The sequence below is a fragment of the Glandiceps talaboti genome, chromosome 6 (assembly GCF_964340395.1).
Source record: "Glandiceps talaboti chromosome 6, keGlaTala1.1, whole genome shotgun sequence".
Taxonomy (NCBI): Eukaryota; Metazoa; Hemichordata; class Enteropneusta; family Spengelidae; genus Glandiceps; species Glandiceps talaboti.
In genome coordinates this window covers 11,254,236-11,260,281 of record NC_135554.1, presented here as the reverse complement: position 1 = coordinate 11,260,281, position 6,046 = coordinate 11,254,236, and positions in this window count along the sequence as shown.

The following is a 6,046-nucleotide window of genomic DNA, read 5'->3' as shown; positions in this document are numbered from 1 at the left end:
TTATCCGAGTTTAGCGCCGTGAAAACTGAGGTATTTAAGGACAATTACAAAATGAAATTTACCAATAACGAATAAGCGGGAACTCACCAACATGCAGTACAGAACCTGGGAAATGATACAAACTTGCAAAGTTGAAGTTTTGGCGCGACTCCCAAAACAAGCATTGCCAGTTGAGACAAATGGCTTCTGCCGACGAATACATACAAGAGAACTCGGCCAACTGTAATGATAATGTAGTATTATGTATTAATCGAAGGTATCCAGAATCTGTCTCGATATCTATAAATACGTGTACATCTAATGATTCGGCTACACGTTCAACGTGTACGCGAACGCGCAACTCACTCACGTTCACGTTCGCGTATCAGCTGTGACCTAATTTTGCTTCGGCTAGCCGTTTACGTATATCAATAACAGATTACATGGTTAGCCTAAATATTACATTAATGTTTTGGTTATATGACATAAATAGCGGAATGACAATAACCGTATGACTCGACATTATGACAAGACAAATAATTAAGCAGATATATTTACGTGAATAATCTCGTATGTTCACAATAAAATCACCCTGTAGTATCTTGAAGATTGCAGCGACAGTCATCATGATACATCGTGATTTCTGTGCGAAATCAGTTACGTGAAGGCAGCCACAGATTCAAGGCTGCATTTTAAATATTTTATCAAGGAAAACAAAATTACTGAGGTGTATTATGTTGTGAAGGGTCAACCTTGCTAAAAGCATCAACATTTTTGATAATATTAGTGATTATTTTACAAAAAAATTTAAAAGAAATTTCACGTTGTTTACTTACGTGTAAACAGCTGTCGCCACGTTCGAAACACCCGCGAAACTTGTCAGTACGCAGAGAAGTAGGTCAAAATTGCGACGTAGTAGCACAAAATCTCCTACGTCACACGTGCGCGTACACGTTGAACGTGTAGCCGAAACTCTCTATTATTTGTCAATTTTCCGTCATTGACCCGTGTCTTCTGCCAGCATATGGTATGCGCATATTGCAATGTATCACTATCAATTCAACGTTTTTGAGTGACACGTACATACAATTCTGATAACATCAAATTGCCACATAAACAAAAGAAACAAATTTTATACCTTGCCTTCAGGCTTCACAACGTTAATTGTTTATATGTTCATAATTATATTGAAGTATATCTAACATAATGTATTCGTTCACATTACTTATATTACCGAGTTCTCTTGATACCCTGCCGACGTCGACGTTGACGTCCAACTCCAACATGACCTACAACATCTGATAATTATAATTCTAATGAATGATGTCAACACTGTGAAGATACCAAACACTGAAAATTCAAGTTTAAAACTCAACTTTCACTGACTAAAATTGAGTGTTATTCTCTCTTTTGCTGATTATGAACTTTGGGAAGAAGGCAATTTGAAAGGATTACATAGCTCCAGAGTAACTTGCATCATGTATTTAATACTTAATTAATTAAGGCTATGTAGATCATTCACTAAGTGCAGTCACCACATACTTGTTTTTATGGGGGATTTGAATGACAGCAATATAAAGAATAAAGATAAACTGTACATACAAAAACACACTTTCCTGAAATATATAATATATACCAGGAACCTTTGTTAAAACCCTTCAAGGCATATGTCATGATACGAGACGTTGCCTTCCATGGAATAATCGATACCATACACATCGAACTGCTCCCTTTCCTTGGTTACATTTGCAGCATTTTGATTTTCTCACATTTACCATGATCACAAAATGAATGAAGTACGATCGATGACCTTCAGTGATGACCACAAATCTTCAGGTGTTCCAGTGTTTTGTTGTAATGCATGTGAAAATAATTGATTACACTTTCAGATAGACACGTATGTTTTTGTTTTAGATTCTACTATGCTGTAGTCAAGGATTTGTTCACATTGCTTGCATCAGGAAGGTTTGTCAATCCATGTTGAACAGTTTGGCATAGTTTGGTAAATGTAGCACTGTCTTGATCTAATACTACATTTGATTGTCTGTATTTGCTGGGTTTTCAATATTTCAGATGAGTTCAGCTGTCATGTCTGCTTCCATTGCTTTTCAACTGACATAATAATGTTATACGAGTGGCCTATACCCACCTTCTGCCATCCTACGTTAAGTGATCATATACTTAATGATGGCTCACAACTGTAAAGATGAATTAATTAGAAATATATCGAAATGTAGTGTGGCAGCTGAACCAATTTCATCCTTGTGCATTGTAATCTACTAGTACTACACAAATATTTTGACAAAGAGAAATTGTTGAATAGAAAAACCATCACTCTCAAAATTTGGATTCTATACTTCCAAATACATGTACAATGTACTGGTGATTATTCTGTCGGAAGCTCTTCCACCACAGGCCTTTGATAGGGATATTGAACCATGAGGAGTGCATGCCAACATGATCTTGGCAGTATATAGTAACTCCATATTCCATCCTGTATGTTCAAATCTCTTGGTATTTCCAGCAATATTTCTGTACTAATTCCATCAGTGACCTTATCCTACAGAAATATTTCTTGAACAAGGCTGAATGATTGGGTGTTGGAAACCCTTTTGGTGGGTGGTATACCAGAGTACAGCAGTCTTACTCTTTGGTGTACCATCCGATGGAAATAATATATATGGAATCGATTCAAATATGAGCGACTTTCCATATCCAGTTGGTAATAGGGCGATGCAGTCTCCTTTCAAACACGCTTTTAAACAGTCCAATTGTTTAGGCTTGTAAAACGTGAAGTCTGTACCGCATCCGCTGTTTATAACAGCGAGTACATACTTAGTGTGAATAACAAAGTCGAGAGCTTTTATGAACGACGTCATATTGTTGTCTACTAAACTTCCTTGACGATTAGCACAATCGATAGTAATGGCCAATCACAGCCATGCATCAAATACCTGGCTTCTTTTGTGAGTGTAGCACCAGCAGCGGCAGAAAGGAGGCAGGGGACTATACTACGACACCGACACCTGAAACAAAATGGCATCTGGCTCAACAGAAATCTTACCAACAGTGCTACAATTTATTTTATCTAGCTCAACAGTTTTACTTCATACTGTCTGGCTCAACAAAATTCTTACCAACATTGTAGCATTTAATCGTCTGGTTAAACAAACATCAGTGCTAACTCGTACTCCGGCAGTGCATCTTACCAACATTGCTACATTTTGTCGTCTAGCTCTCCAAAAACATTACTCTAAAATTGCTACATTGTTTCATCTCGGTCTACAAATAACGGCTGGTCACATTTTTGCTTTCTAGCCTTAATTTTAATAAATAATATATTTATATATCATAATTTGTATATTTGCTGTGGCTTTGTGTTAACCCTAAAGCTTTTCGGTAGGTTGTACAATGAGCATCATTGATAAACCATTGTTTGTATAAAACTTCAACATGCAGTAGTGCAAAGTCAATGATAGAACCATTCAGCCATTCCTCTGGTTCTTAAATCTGCACGTCTGTTTTATTTAAAGCTTGTAACGATTTCTTCCATAGTAAGGACCTGAAATGTAACGAATAATACTAAAATCGATGATAAGTATTTGTAATTGTCAAAATAATATGATTGTCATAACAGTTCATACCCAGCCTTGATATTTTTAAGACTTATCTGTTTAGCAGAGCCTACTGACATCTCTATATATCCACACTTTTGTAAAGCGCCATTGAACATTACTATGTAGTGGAGTTTGGCGCTATATAAATCTCTTTGATTGATTGATTGATTGATTGATTGATTGATTGATTATACATGTAATATTCTTGTAGACAGTACAGTATACAGTTATAATATTGATTTTGTAAGTTATGAAATATACCAATTGATGTGTCGTAATATTGTATTTTTGTATGATGACAGATTAATTAACATATTATAAAACCTTACGGTAGCGTACACTTTAAACAAATTTAGAATTAGGTATAACAATAATGAATTTTGGTGAGCTCTAACCTAAGATTTAGAATGAACAAAATTATTGTATGGTTATTAAGTATGATTTATAATGAAATAGATTATTGTACGGTTGTTAACAATACTAACTGTCACTGAAATGATTAATTCTAAGTAAATTAAATCGCCGTTAAAAATTATCACCTTTTCTGAAATAATGTAATATAATATAGTAATGACTATATGAGACATAGAAATATAGATGAATAGAAAATGAGACTGTATGACTTTTATTTACGTTTTTAGCTACATGTATGTATAGTAAACTTTCTTACCTGGTTTGCCTTCATGTTGGTCACTTGTTTTCTTTCTTTTACTTGTACTGATACACTAGTTTTACCTATTATTAAACAGAAGAAACAAAGATTCACTACAGTTGAAATCAAATTGAAAAACTTTAAACATAACCAGGTACACTTGGTCATGTTCAGACACTAGTCTTTGACACAAATATTACAAAGTTAGCCTACATGCATGTTTATATGTACATTAATTTTGTATAGGAGCAAATTGATTTATGTTTATGGAAAATCTATAAAATCAGTATAAATAGTGTACCTCTTGTGGTTCTAGCTACTCTTTTCCTTTTGATAGAAATCATACCTGGGCCAGCTGGGAGATCTCCTTCACTGTCTTGGAACTTGGAATTAATTTGCTGGATATCTTGTGAATGGATTCAAGGTGTTCACTACTAATCAATTTCAAAATGTCTGCACCGCATGTATATGAGATAACTGATAGTGTGCAATTTGTCTAGGTTTTCTCTACATTATATGTAAAGTTTATTTGACTTTCATCGTTTATTATCTGGTTACTGGTTTGTTATTGGGGTTGGTGCTTCGTTGACATCTGCTGACTGGTTTGTTGTTGGTGTTGGTGCTTCGTTGACGCGTCGTGTGGTGACTGGCTTGTCGGGGTTGGTGCTTCGTTGACTGGTGACTGGTTTGTTGTTGGGATTGGTGCTTCGTTGACTGGTGACTGGTTTGTTGTTGGGGTTGGTGCTTCGTTGACTGGTGACTGGTTTGTTGTTGGGGTTGGTGCTTCGTTGACATCTGCTGACTGGTTTGTTGTTGGGGTTGGTGCTTCACTCAGATCTGTTGACTGGCTTGTTGGCAGTAGTGTCTCGTGATCTGCTGACTAGCTTGTTGTTGGGGTTGGTGCTTCGTTGATATCTGCTGAATGTCTTGTTCTTGGTAGTGGCGTCGGTTTGCATGGAATGTGAAGCTTAAAATACAATGCTGTCTCTGTATAATGGTGATAGGTTATTCCAACTCCATGATGGGAAATGAGTAAATATTGCTATAACATGTTTGCATAACGTGTGTGCGTTTCCAATCTTCACAGTCACATGAAGACATGTTTTCATTTTTCCAAAATACGCTTTACTGTCGAGATACATCCTCAGTTGGTCGTACCAACCTATCTCTCGTATTCTAGATGGTACCATCAGCTAACGATGTATGACAGAGCATAGACAGGCTAAACGTTAGACCATGGATGTATTAGTGACTAATACATCCATGGTTAGACTAAGTCTAGTTCTAGCTTATTATATAGGATAGAGTTACGATTACTTCGAGATGATTGTAGTAATCGTAACTCTATTGTATAGGTACTAGACTAGCTTAGTTTATGCATGCACTGTGTCAATGTTGGCACACGATTTCGCACTCATGCTGATCAAGGCTAATGGAACGGGTTGGACAATGAACATTATAAATACAATAAAGTCGTCAAATTCGTTTTTTATATACACAGAAGTGGATATAGGTTGCACAAAGCGGTACAAGTGACAATGTTTAATTTTCCAAATGGTAAACTAGCGTGATTGGGATTACATATTCTAATATTTGGTATGTTTTTAATCTCCCGATAGCCATTTCAATATAAATTCAGCGGTTGGCAATTTTCTTTGTTTTCTGTTCGTCCACTTTCGACATTTGTGCGGTTCCCGTTTGGCCGGGCGGTATACAAGTAGGCATGACGTATGTGACGAGGTCGACCATTATTTGGAACCAACTATTCGCTATCACCATGTCTTGTGGTTCTACTGTA